The 14,538-nt window shown below is 49.1% G+C and overlaps 1 long non-coding RNA gene across 1 annotated transcript in view; it reads left to right on the top strand.

The window, feature by feature from the left end:
* Window positions 1–14,538, top strand: part of LOC119944807 — a 62,991-nt gene that overhangs the window by 16,593 nt on the left and 31,860 nt on the right. The window lies entirely within an intron of this gene.

Here is a 14,538-nt window from a genome sequence, read left to right as displayed (position 1 = left end):
AACAGGCCTTAGTCCCACCACCCTTAACGGGAAGGTTGATGAGGATTTGGCCACAGTCTCCTGCGTGAGTCTGCTTCTAAGAGGAGAGACTTTCCACCCAGCAGGAAAAGCGTGTTATAGGTAGCTGAGAGAGAGAGAGAGAGAAAGAGTTCAGAAGGGCATGGGTTCATATCAGGGTGAGGACATGGAGGCGTATGCACATTTTCTAGTCAAGGAGCCCAGGGAATTTATTGGGATCAATGGATTCTAGTGTTATTTACTGAAGGCTTACTGAGTTCATAACACAGTGGTAGCATTTGAGATTGGGCTTCATTTTCAAAGACTCTGCTGATGGTAGAGTGTGTGTGTGTGTGTGTTTGAGTGTGCATAATAATAGTAATGATGGCATTTATTAAGCACTTACTATGAGCAAAGCACTGTTCTAAGCGCTGGCGCATGTGTGTGTTGGAAGAGAGCAAACCATTGGAACTTGGGTCCTGGCTCCGTTGTGCACTACAAAGGCCGACCCTGTTGTCCCGTCATATTTGGTCTTGCCTCTCCAGCCTTAGGAAACGTCTGCCCCAAAAGCCACCCCTTTGAATCAATCAATCAGTGGTATTTATTGCGTGTACTGTGTTTCAGAACTGTACTAAGCACTCGGGAGAGAACGATACCAAAGAGCTGGAGGACCCATTCCCTTGCTCCCTGTTGCAGATTTCTGCCGGGAGTCAGCACTGGCTGAGGAGTGTATCCCAGAGACAAAACTCCCGCTTCTTCCCTGGAGGAGCTTTCCGTCTGAGGCCTGTGGAAGGAGCCAGGGTGGGAGGGCCTGGCGGGCGGAGGGGGAAGGCCAGGGAGGGAGGAAATCAGGAGGGTGGAAGTTGGCGAGATGCGCACAAAGAACGATAGCTGCTTCAAGAGAGAGGGTCCGGTTCGTTGGGAAGGGCAGCTTGACTACGCTTGTCCAAGGAAGTGGGTTTTGGGAGGACCAAGGTCTGACACGGACCAGATGTGGCTCAGGCCCGCCTTCGGGTATTACCATGAGAGGGTGGTTTTACACCTCCCTTTGCGGCAGCAGCTTCCTGAAGGAAGACTCCATTTTATTTCAGGGAAAAGGCTGCCCAGTCTCTGACACACAAGGAGGGCTGGCTTCCCACCTCTGGTCAACTGGGACCAAAAAGGAGGCCTCTGGAGGGTCTCTGAGTCGCCAAGAGTCTCCCCTCAGCTGCCGGTGTTTGGGGCTCCTTCGGGGGTCCCGTAGGGTAGCTCAGCCAATCCATTTTTTTTTAATGGTATTTGTTAAGTGCTTACTATGTGCCAGGCACTCTTCTAAGCCCTGTGGTCGATACTAGTTAATCCGGTTGGACACAGTCCCTGTCCCACATGGGGCTCACAATCCTCATCCTCATTTTTCAGATGAGGTAACTGAGGCACAGAGAAGTGACTTGCCTATGGTCACACAGGAGACAACTGGCAGAGCAGGACTAGAACCCAGGTCCTTCCGACTCCTAGGACCGTGCTGTATCCACTAGGCCACACTGCTTCTCTGTTCCTTGTGGTGGAGGGAGTTGGTGAGCTCTACCCTACCCACAGCCCCTGGCGACATCATCAGCACCATTCATTCAATTGTATTTATTGAGCGCTTACTGTGTGCAGAGTACTGTACTGAGCGCTTGGGAAGTACAAGCTGGCAACATATAGAGATGGTCTCTACCCAACAACGGGTTCACAGGTTAGAAGGGGGAGACAGACAACAAAACAAAACATGTGGACAGGCATCAAGTCGTCAGAACAAACAGAATTAAAGCTAAATAATAATAATAATAATGGCATTTATTAAGCATTTACTATGTGCAAAGCACTGTTCTAAGCACTGGGGAGGTTACAAGGTGATCAGGTTGTCCCACATGGGGCTCACAGTCTTAATCCCCATTTTACAGATGAGGTAACTGAGGCCCAGAGAAGTGAAGTGACTTGCCCAAAGTCCCACAGCTGACAATTGGTGGAGCCGGGATTTGAACCCGTGACCTCCAAAGCCCGGGCTCTTTCCAATTAGCCATGTTGCTTCTGTATGCACATCCTTAACAAAATAAATAGAATAGTAAATATGTACAAGTCCCAGTCCCACCCTCTCCTCCTCTTCCAGGAAGCCCGCCCCTCACCCCTGTACTGGCCTGGCATCATGAAGATCGGACCCATGGGGAAGGGATAAGAACTCTAGCCAGGGCCCCGTGGACACCTAAGGTGGTCATTTGTCCAGTTTGAGTCTGGATGATCTGGCCTTTGGCTGGTCTCTCCCTCCATCCAGTGTGGATGAGGGTAATGTAAGGGCATCCAGGGCTTGGATTTTCAGCCCCCCCTCGGCACTAGCATCCAAATCCTGCGGCTCAGACTCGTGCCTCCTTTCGAGGGAACCTAGAGGGGCTCTGAATCAAGGGTGGGGGTCAGAGATCCTCCCCTCCCCTCTCCCACTGGGGGAAAACTCCATGTTTTGTGGAATTCCACCTGAGCTTCCATACGATGTCACTACATGACGCTGTATACATGGCGTGCTACCCAGAGTGTGACATGCTTTGTTTGGCTACTTCCTGGGCAGTGAAGGGCTTCTGTCTTTTAGATTGTGAGCCCACTGTTGGGTAGGGACTGGCTCTATATGTTGCCAACTTGTACTTCCCAAGCGCTTAGTTCAGTGCTCTGCACACAGTAAGCGCTCAATAAATACGATTGATTGATTGATTGATTCTGTGATGGGTGAGGGCCGCCAGAAGTCTCCATGTCTGTCTCTCCCGATTGCCTTCACCTGAAGCCAGAGAATGCCAAGGAGCTGGAAGGGGAAGAGCGGAAATGAAAATTTGGAAGATTGAAATGCTCTTTCCTCTCAGAATAAAGGTCACCAGCAGAACAGATGGATTCTTTTTTTTCTCCTAACGAGAATCTGGGATCAAAGAGGGAAAGAAAAGGCAATAATGAATCTCAAAGCTTCTGCTCCCACTGCTGTTTCTCTGACTGCCTCTCTCCCCCTCCACGGGATCCCTGCTACTTCTTTCCAAAGTCGTAAATGTCCCTATTTTGCCAGTTGAGCTACGGTGAAAAACAAAACAAAAGACTTTTCCATCCAGATTTTGAACCTAATGATCCGTTCTCCCTGGACTGGAGCCTCCGATCTTCCTGCCGGCCTGCCAGTGCCTGATGTGAAAAAGCAGAATGGGAATTTGCTGTTCTCTGGTCGTTGGATCCCCCACTCCAGGTGGCTCCGAACCGGTGGACGATAACACCTCCCTGGATTCCTCTTCCCCCACTTTGACTCACTTCATGTCCCTGAGTGATGCGTCACCATTTTTTCAGTCAATCAGCCAGTGAGTCAGTCAGTCAGTCGTACATTTTGAGCTCTTACTGTGTACAGAGCACTATATTAAGGCTTGGGAGAGTACAATATAACAGACACATTCCCTGCTCACAGCGAGCTTACGGTCTAGATGGGGAGACAGACATTAATATAAATAAATAAATTATAGATATGGACATAAGTGCTGTGGGGCTGCAGGGGTGAATGAAGGGAGCAAGTCAGGGTGACACAGAAAGGTGGGGGAGAAGAGGAAAGGAGGGCTTCATCAGGGAAGGCCTGTTGATGGAGAGGAATCCTCTTGGAGGAGAGAAAGCCTCTTGGAGGGAGAAAGTCTATTGGAGGAGAAAAGGACTCTTGGAGGAAAGAAGGCCCTTTGGAGGAGCGAATGACCGCTTGGAAGAGAGAAGGAAATGGAGAGGAAATAGCTCTTGGAGGAGAGAAGGCCTCTTGGAGAAGAAAAGGCGGCGTCTTGGAGGAGAGGAAGACCTCTTGGAGAAGAGGAAGGCATCTTGGAAGAGAGAAGGGCTCTTGGAGGAGAGGAAGGCCTCTTTTCAGACCTAGTCAGGGCTCAGCTGTATGGCCAGTGACAGAGAAAACTCATGGGAAGTGCCCGCTTCAGGACACACTGTCAGAAGGGACTATCATGGGTGATAGTAGATGTTCCAAGCTTGAAAGCCCCACCACCACTAGAAGAGATGCCCGTGTTCCCAGGAAACTAAGAGAGAAATACGATGGCTCTGGAGCAAGTTCAGCGGTCAGGGTTTCCGCCTACCTCCCCGCCCCTGGAAAAACATTAAAAATTTGGGGGTTTCAACAGACTTCTGCATGACTGCAATGTGGGCAGGAAATGTGACTATCATACTGTACTCTCCTAAGTGCTTAGTACAGTACTCTGCCCACTGTAAGTGTTCAGTAAATGCCATTGACTGACCCATTGACTGTCCGACTGACTGACATCATTATGGCATAAAGTGTTGTCATACTGGGCAGGAAGGGGTGGTGGATGTTTTCCTGCTTTGAGCTGGCAGCTAAAGCCAGCCCTCCTTTAATCAATCACTGTGGTATTTATTGAGCGCTTACTATGTGCAGAGCACTGTACTAAATGCTTGGGAGAGAAAAATACAACCAGGTTAGCCTAAGACAAACTTTCAGCGAGTGTGAGTCTCCTCCATTTTGAGAGACTCAGGTTTGCGCAGTGACCTAGGGAAAAGTAGCGGTGGTAAGTAGTAGTAGCAGTAGCAGCAATGATACGTACCTACTGAATGTGACACTCTGTAGTAAGCACTTGGGACAGTCCAGCTGATTCACAGGGTACATTCGTTGCCCTCCTTGAGCTTACACTCTAGCTGGGGAGACAGACCCAAAAGTACCCACAAGCACAGGAGCCAGAACAAAGCTGATTGTCCAAGCTCATTGGGGTGAAGCAAGCTCTGAACCTGCAGAATTGCAAAACCACAGATGCTAGGGCTGTTTTTAGCCCTCAAAAGTAAGGCTCGCCTTAAAATAGCAGTCTAAGAATTACATTCTAACACTGGCAGCTGCAATCACTCCCCGCCGTCCCCTCGCTTCACGCACAGGGCTAAAAACGGGGGCAGAGGGCAGAAGAGTGTCCTCTCGGCCTTATTCCAGGTGCTTATGACTTTCCTCCTCTTCCTCTTCTCGCTTCCCCCTGCCTTTCCTGCTCACCTGCCCTCCCTGGCATTCCCTTTCTCCTCTATTTGCAAACTATTTGGGGCCGCCCCTCCTTCCTGTAAAATTGTAGGCTCCTTACAGGCGGGGATCATGTTTCCTCTATCACACTCTCCCAAGTGCTTAGGTCAGCGTTCCCCTCACATAGGTGCTCCACAAGTGCCGTTGATTGATTGAGTTCTGCCTGTCTGTCTGAACCCTGGACTCGCTGTTCTGTCTGTATTCCCGGCTCCGCCAGTTGTCAGCTGTGTGACTTTGGGCAAGTCACTTAACTTCTCTGGGCCTCAGTTACCTCATCTGTAAATTGGGGATGAAGACTGCGAGCTTCCTGTGGGACAATCTGATCACCTTGTAACCTCCCCAGCACTTAGAACAGTGCTTTGCACATAGTAAGTGCTTAATAAATGCCATTATTATTATTTAAATTTCTCCCAAGCCACTCAGCTCTGGCATAGGCTGTTGCTTCCATGAGGTCCATCCAACAAACCACCTCTTCCCACTGGATTCCTGGGGCTACTGGAGGAATCTCAACCTCTATTCCTTTAAGAGAAGGGTTTAATAATAGTAATAATGATGATGGCATTTGTTAAGCTCTTACTATGTGCCGAGCACGGTTCTAAGTGCTGGGGGGGATACAGTGTAATCAGGTTGTCCCACGTGGGGCTCACAGTCTTAATCCCCATTTTGCAGATGAGGGAACTGAGGCCCAGAGAAATGAAGTGACTTGCTCAAAGTCACACAGCGGATAAGTGGCGGAGCTGGGACTAGAGAAGCAGTGTGGCTCAGTGGAAAGAGCCTGGGCTTGGGAGCCAGAGGTCATGGGTTCTAATCCCGGCCCCACCACTTGTCAGCTAGGTGACTTTGGGCAAGTCACTTCACTTCTCTGGGCCCCAGTTCCCTCATCTGGAAAATGGGGATTAAGACTGTGAGCCCCACGTGGGACAACCTGATCGCCTTATATCCCCCCCAGTGCTTAGAACAGTGCTTCGCACATAGTAAGTGCTTAACAAATGCCATTATTATTATCTAATACTCTTCACCTGCCCTCAGGTGATCCAGGATGGCCCATTCAACACCCCTGATTCACCCCTCTTCGTATCTGACTCTCCCACCAGTGACCCACTATGGACGATCCTACACCCCCGACTCTCCCCTCCCCAACTCTGATTCTCCCTCCAGTGACCCATCCAAAGACCTTCTGTCTAAGAACGTCTCCAAACTCTTCTTGAACCTATGCTATTTAATAATAACGATGGCATTTGTTAAGCGCTTACTATGTGCCAAGCACTTTTCTAAGCGCTAGGGTAGACACAAGGTTGTCCCAGGTGGAGCTCACAGTCTTAACCTCCATTTCACAGGGGAGGTAACTGAGGCACAGAGACTTGCCCAAAGTCACACAGCTGACAAACGGCGGAGCTGGGATTAGACCCCACGACTTCTGACTTCCCGAGCCCGGGTTCTTGCCACTGAGCCACACTGCTTCTCTACCAGTCTGCTCATCTTCCTGAGGGAGCAGAGAACGTAAAAAGGGCCAGAGTGAGAGAGGCAAGCAGGAGAGAATCGAATCACACTCCTAGCTTTGGCTCACACACAGGGCCGGATGCTATCCTTTAGACAGCCCTGCTTTCCCGGGTGCAGGCTCCCCCATTTCAGAAAGTGCATGGTTGCAAGTCTGTCTGCTCCTGGAAGGGGCTGCCAGAGGAGGAAAAAATACGTCAAACGGCTCTGGCCCACGGCTGGTCACTGAATGTGAGTCTACTGCTCAGAGGGAACCCAATGGTCAAGAGATCAAGTGTGTTTTTAGGCTGCTAAGTGTCCCTCTAGATGCAGCCATTACCTTGAAAATGCCTGCTAGACACGGCCTCGGAGCTTACATTGCTACATTATAGTCTCCCAAGCACTTAGTACAGTGCTTTGCACACAGTAAGCGCTCACTAAATACGATCAAATGAATGAATGAATGAGTATAATCAGAAACCACTTTCAAGAGCAGCATTCGGGTACAAGGCGCCATGTCTGTTTCTGGGAAACCGAAGCCACCCGCTAACCCAAACTCCCCGTCCCCTCCTCCCGACTAAATCTTTCATCCCGGCCCCCTGACAGCTGTAACTTTTAGTATCTCCAACGGAGCCCCCCTTCCCAAAACCCAGACGCACAAATCCTCCCTCCTGTGCGCCCCTCCTCTGTGCGGGGCGGGCGTGGGTGTCTGTCTTTTTTTAGCCGGCCTGCCTAGAGACTTCGGTGATGGTGACTGTTGACCGAAATAGCTTCCGCTAAAACGGACCGCAGAGAAGGGGGCGAGGTGAACCCTGTCCCCTGGAAAGATTATGAGTTTCCTTCAGAGGCCCTGCTCTCTGAGTCACTCCCAATCAAGTCCCACACTGCTCTTGCTGAGTCAAACCCTGACAACTGGGAATGCCAAGAGGAGAGAGGAGGCTCATGGGGGGACACGCTGCTGCAGCGAAGACGCAAATAGAGAAAGCAAGAAAATGAAGAGGAAAAGGAAAACTCAAAAACCAATGGTGCAGAGTGGGGAGGGGGTGTGCGTGTGTACGTATACGTACTTGTATACCTTGCCCGGTGTCTATTTTTAAAAAAAACTTGTGGGGTAATCAGAAGAGTCTGCAGAACAGTAATAAGAGTAAAAGAAAAGTGAAGAGGATGAGGATAGTTTAGGCTGGGTAAGAAATGGGTGACGCTAACTTCAAGGATGCAAGGAGAGGTTAGCAGAAAGTCCGGATCAGTTCCGACTTCCACAGAGGATTAACAAAGGGGAAATCCTCCCCATCTCTCATCCGGCATTACCCTTGATCCAGCTCTCTCGACCCCAAATCCTGTCGGTCCTTCCTTCGCAACACCCCCAGAATCCAGCCCTTCCTCTCCATCCCTTCGCATCTTAGAGAAGCAGCGTGGCTCAGTGGAAAGAGCCCGGGCTTTGGAGTCAGAGGTCATGGGTTCACCTCCCGGCTCTGCCACTTGTCAGCTGGGTGACTTTGGGCAAGTCACTTCACTTCTCAGTGCCTCAGTGACCTCCTCTGTAAAATGGGGATGAAGACTGTGAGCCCCCTGTGGGACAACCTGATCACCTTGTAACCTCCCCAGCGCTTAGAACGGTGCTTTGCACATAGTAAGCGCTTAATAAATGTCATCATTATTATTATTATTACTATCCCAACAGCTCCTCTGCTGGCCCAAGCATTTGTCTTAGCCCAAGTTGACAACCAAAGACCTCCCTGCCTCAAGGCTCTTCCCTCTCCCATCTGCACTTCACGCCGCTTCCTGGATTCTTTTTCTAAATCATCATTTTCCACACGACTCCACAACCTCTAGTGGTGGCCCATTCTTCTCCACGGAATCCAAAAACTCCATCGTCTCTCTCTCCCTGCTGCCTATCTTTGCTCCTCTCTCGCTACAACCCAGCTTGCCCTATTCCCTCCTCTCAACAGGACTGTTTCCAACCTATTAATTTGTATCTGTAAGTGCACTGTTGGGTAGGGACCGTCTCCATATGTTGCCGACTTGTACTTCCCAAGTGCTTAGTACAGTGCTCTGCACACAGTAAGCGCTCAATAAATACGATTGAATGAATGAATGAATGTACCCCAGCAGTTAGCTCAGTGCTTTGCACATAGTATGCATTTAACAAATGCTACCATTATTGTTATAGTATTATATTTCAATAATATAATAATAAGATAACAAAGTCTACTACGCCTTGTTCTCATCTCACTCAACGCTGACCTCTTGCTCACAGCCTTCTCTCTGCCCAGAACTGTCCATTCACATCTGGCAGACCGCCGCTAAGAACACGGGCTTGGGAGCCCGAGGTCATGGGTTCTAATCCCGGCTCTGCCACTTAATCAGCTGTGTGACTTTGGGCCAGCCACTTAACTCCTCTGTGCCTCGGTTACCTCATCTGTGAAGTGGGGGTGAAGACTGTGAGCCCCACGTGGGACAATCCGATTACCTTGTATCTACCCCAGCATTTAGAACAGTGCTTGGCACACAGTAAGCACTTAACAAACGCCATCATTATTACTATTGTTCTAATCCCGGCTCTGCCACTTATCAGTTGTGTGACTTTGGGCCAGCCACTTAACTTCTCTGTGCCTCTGTTACCTCATCTGTGAAGTGGGGATGAAGACTGTGAGCCCCACCTGGGACAACCCGATTACCTTGTATCTACCCCAGTGCTTAGAACAGTGCTTGGCACATAGTAAGCGCTTAACAAATATCATTATTACTATTATTTTCTTCAAAGCCCTTCCAAAATCACATCTCCAGAAGGCCTTTTCTGGTTAATATCTTATCTCCCCACCCTATTTTTTCCTCTACTGCCACATCAACACTTCCATGTCACCTAAGCACTTAGGTACCTGCCACCCACTCAAAATAGTGCACTGATGTACATGTCTTTAAACTCTGCAGTTTTTCCCTAGCTAGAATTTGGGTGTCCATTTCTCCCACTAGACTGCAAACTCCTTGAGGGCAGGGATCATCTCCATTCATTTTCATTCAATCGTATTTATTGAGCGCTTACTGGGTAGGGACTGTCTCTATATGTTGCCAAATTGTACTTCCCAAGCGCTTAGTACAGTGCTCTGCACACAGTAAGCGCTCAATAAATACGATTGATTGATTGATTGATTGGGATTAGAACCCACGGCCTCTGACTCCCAAGCCCGGGCACTTTCCACTGAGCCACGCTGCTTCTCCCGAAGCAGACTCTTAGCACTTCAGTTTCCTCATCCGTAAAATGGGGATAAAATACCTGCCCTTTCTCCCGCTCAGACTGTGAGTCACATACGGGTCAGGGGCCGTGTCTGATCCGCTTATCTCGCGTCCACCCCAAAGCGTAGCAACGATGCTCAGTGCCAAGCAAGGGCTTAATAAACGCCTCAACTCACCGAGAGAAAACTGAAACGGGCCAGCCCAGCGGGCGGTCACGTATTCTCCCCAACCGGTGTCCGTGAGAAACGGACATGGCCAACGGGGTTTCTAAGAAAATGTCGTGGGAGACTGACTCGGGAACTGGTACGCTACCCTTCCCAGCTGATGGGATTCCCAGACGTGGCCGTGGAACCCCTCCAAACTCCGGCCGACAATAACAGATGGCCGGAACTCCTCCGCCAGCCGGGAAAGTCTTCCTGTCCTGCATCCTCTGGGCCGGCCCGAGCTCTCCCCGAGGGAACAAAAATGAGCTGTACAGAGCCGCTCCATGGCCGGCTCATGGGAAAGGGGGATTTAAAGCCTTGAGTTCCAGGGTGACTGAGGGCCGGCAGCTTATAGGATTGCGGGGGGCTAGGGTGGGGTCTTGACTTCTCCCAAGTGTCTAGTACAGTGCTGTGCCCGCAGTAATAATAATAATAATTGTGGCATTTTCATTCTGTGAGCCCAATGTTGGGTAGGGACTGTCTCTATATGTTGCCAATTTGTACTTCCCAAGTGCTTAGTAAAGTGCTCTGCACATAGTAAGCACTCAGTAAATATGATTGATTGATTGATTCATTCATTCATTCATTCAATCATATTTATTGAGCGCTTACAGTGTACAGAGCACTGTACTAAGCGCTTGGGAAGTACAATTTGGATTTGTTAAGCACAGCGTGGCTCAGTGGAAAGAGCCTGGGCTTTGGAGTCGGAGGTCGTGGGTTCAAATGCTGGCTCCGCCACTTGTCAGCTGTGTGACTTTGGGCAAGTCACTTCACTTCTCTGGGCCTCAGTTACCTCCTCTGGAAAATGGGGGTTAAGTCTTTGAGCCCCCCGTGGGACAACCTGATCACCTTGTAACCTCCCCAGCGCTTAGAACAGTGCTTTGCACATAGTAAGTGCTTAATAAATGCCATTATTATTATTATTATTATTATTATTATTGTTCTCCAGGCCTCAGTGACCTCATCTGGAAAATGGGGATTAAGTCTGTGAGCCCCACATGGGACAACTTGATTACCTTGTTTCTACCCCAGTGCTTAGAACAGTGCTTTGCACATAGTAAGTGCTTAATACATGCCATCATCATTATTATTATTATTTGTCCCAGGCACTGTCTAAGAGCTGGGTTGGACACCAGAAAATCAGGTTGGACCCATTTCCTGTCCCACGGTCTTAAACCCTGTTTTACAAATGAGATAATTAAGGCCCAGAGAAGTGAAGTGACTTGCCCAAGGTCACACAGCCGACAAGTAGTGGAGCCGGGACTAGAACTCAGGTCCTTCTGACTGCCGGTCTTGTGCTCTTTCCACTAGGCCATGCTGCTTCTCCGGTAAGCACTCAATAAATACCATTGATTGATTGATTCTAGACTGTGAGCCCACTGTTGGGTAGGGACCGTCTCTGTATGTTGCCAACTTGTACTTCCCAAGCGTTTAGTACAGTGCTCTGCACACAATAAGTGCTCAATAAATATGATTGATTGATTGATTTCTCCAGGCAAATGTCACTTTTTCAGGTGCATTTGGCGGCGAGGGGAGTCCCTCGGATGCCCCCAGGTCTGCTCTGAATCAGTGAAAGCCTTAGGGATTGAGTGGATGATTGATGGGACTGTAGGGCAAGAATTCTTCTTGCGGATGGAAAAGAAGGGGTAGCTCTCCGCCCTCCGGAACAGAAAACGTGAAAAGCAGTGTGGCCTAGTGGCTAGATCACAGGCCTGGGAATCAGAAAGACTTGGGCTCTAATCCTGGCTTCATCGCTTCTCTGCTGTTTGACCTTGGCCAAGTCACTTCACCTCCCCGAGCCTCAGTTCCCTCCTCTGTGAAATGCGCATTAATAATAATAATAATAATAATAATGGCATTTATTAAGCGCTTACTATGTGCAAAGCACTGCTCTAAGCGCTGGCACTGTTCTAAGGCTGTGAGCCCCATGTGGGGCAGGAACTGTGCCCAACCTTATCAATTTGTATCCACCTCGGCACTTAGTACAGTGCCTGGCACGAATTAAGTTCTTAACGAATGCCATTAAAAAAAAAAAGTGGGCAAAGACCACCAGTCGATGAGGGGATGCCCTGTGGGGACGGGCAACGGGGCTGCGGGCGGAACTCAGGGGGTGCCCTGAGAGAGCTCACCTCCTCCAGGAGGCCTTCCCAGACGGAGCCCCTTCCTTCCTCGCCCCCTCGTCCCCCTCTCCATCCCCCCCATCTTACCTCCTTCCCTTCCCCACAGCACCTGTATATATGTATATATGTTTGTACATATTTATTACTCTATTTATTTATTTATTTTACTCGTACATATCTATTCTATTTATTTTATTTTGTTAATATGTTTTGTTTTGTTCTCTGTCTCCCTCTTCTAGACTGTGAGCCCACTGTTGGGTAGGGACCGTCTCTATATGTTGCCAACTTGGACTTCCCAAGCGCTTAGTACAGTGCTCTGCACACAGTAAGCGCTCAATAAATATGATTGATTGATTGATTGATTGATTGATTGGGAGTCAGAGGTCGTGGGTCCACTTGTCTGCTGTGTGGCTTTGGGCAAGTCGCTTCACTTCTCTGGGCCTCAGTTCCCTCACCTGTCAAATGGGGATGAAGACTGTGAGCCCCACGTGGGACAACCCCATCATCTTGTATCTACCCCAGCGCTTAGAACAGTGCTTGGCACATAGTAAGCGCTTAACAAATGCCAATATTATTATTATTACTAATCAATCAGTCGTATTTATTGAGCGCTTACTGTGTGCAGAGCACTGTACTAAGCGCCTGGGAAGTACAAGGTGGCAACATATAACATACTAAGCGCTTGGAAGGTAAAATTCGGCAACAGATAGAGACGATCCCTACCCAACAATGGGCATACAGACTAGAAGGGGGAGACAGACAACAAAACAAATAGACAGACATCGATACCATCAAAATAGATAAATAGAATTATAGATGTATATGGTATTACAGATATATTCACATACTCATGATACAGGTCACGAGATCTAATCCTGGCTCTGCCACCTGTCTATTGTGTGACCTTGGGCAAGTCACTTACCTTCTCCGTTCCTCAGTTACCTCACCTGTAAAATGTGGATTGAGGCTGTGAGCCCCATGTGGGACAGGGACTGTGTCCAACTTGATTTGCTTGTAGCCACCCCAGCACTCAGCACAGTGTCCAGTACATAGTAAGTGCTTAACAAATCCCATCATAATCAGCAGCAGCAGCAGCAGCGTGGCTCAGTGGAAAGAGCACAGGCATTAGAGTCAGAGGTCATGGGTTCAAATCCCGGCTCCGCCACTTGTCGGCTGTGTGACTGTGGGCAAGTCACTTCACTTCTCTGGGCCTCAGTTCCCTCCTCTGGAAAATGGGGATGAAGACTGTGAGCCCCCCGTAGGACAACCTCATCACCTTGTAACCTCCCCAGTGCTTAGAACAGTGCTTTGCACATAGTAAGCGCTTAATAAATGCTATCATTATTATTATTATCACCGTAAGGGAGGCCTATTGTCTCGACCTAGACTAGACTGTGAGCCCACTGTTGGGTAGGGACCATCTCTATATGTTGCCAACTTGGACTTCCCAAGCGCTTACTACAGTGCTCTGCCCACAGTAAGCGCTCAATAAATACGATTGATTGATTAGAGCCTCACACAGTCTCTGAAGGGCCAGCTTCAGGCCCTCTGCGGCAGTGTCACTAATCCTGAGAATCAGCCTGGCCCAGTGGTTAGAGCTCAGGCCTGAGAGCCAGAAAGACCTGGGTTCTAATCCCGACTCCGCCACTGTAAGTGACGATCACTCAGTGGTTTTATGGAGCATTTCCTGGACGCAGAGCACCATACTACTCGTGGCGTAGTGGAAACAGCACGGTCTTGTGCGTCAGAGGTCTTGGGTTCTAATCCCGGCTCTGCCACGTGTCAGACTGAGCCCCCTTTTTCCTCTCCTCCTTCCCATCCTCCCATCTGCCCTACCTCCTTCCCCTCCCCACAGCACTTGTATATATTTGTACAGATTTATTACTCTATTTTACTTGTCCATATTTACGTTTTTGTACAAATTCTACTGTGTTTGTACAGATTTATTACTCTATTTTACTTGTCCATATTTACTATTCTATTTATTTTGTTAATGATGTGCATATAGCTATAATTCCGTTTATTCTGACGGTTCTGACACCTGTCTACATGCTTTGTTTTGTCGTCCATCTCCCCCCTTCTAGACCGTGAGCCCGTTGTTGGGTAGGGACCGGCTCTCTATGTTGCCAACTTGCCAAGCGCTTAGTCCAGTGCTCTGCACACAGTTAGCGCTCAGTAAATACGATTGAATGAACGAATGCTGTGTGACTTTGGGCAAGCCACTTAACTCCTCTGGGCCTCAGCTCCCTCGTCTGTAAAATGGGGATGAAGACTGTGAGCCCTACGTGGGACAACCTGATCACCTTGTATCCACCCCAGCGCTTAGGACAGTGCTTAGCACATAGTAAGCGCTTAACAGATGCCATAATAATAAGAATTGTCTGCTGCGTGACCTTGGGTGAGTCACTTCACTTCTCTATGCCTCCCCTGTAAAATGGAGATTAAGACTGTGAGCTCCAGGTGGAACAGA

This window comes from Tachyglossus aculeatus, chromosome 23 (assembly GCF_015852505.1).
Source record: "Tachyglossus aculeatus isolate mTacAcu1 chromosome 23, mTacAcu1.pri, whole genome shotgun sequence".
NCBI lineage: Eukaryota > Metazoa > Chordata > Mammalia > Monotremata > Tachyglossidae > Tachyglossus > Tachyglossus aculeatus.
This window is presented reverse-complemented; position numbering and strand designations above follow the sequence as displayed.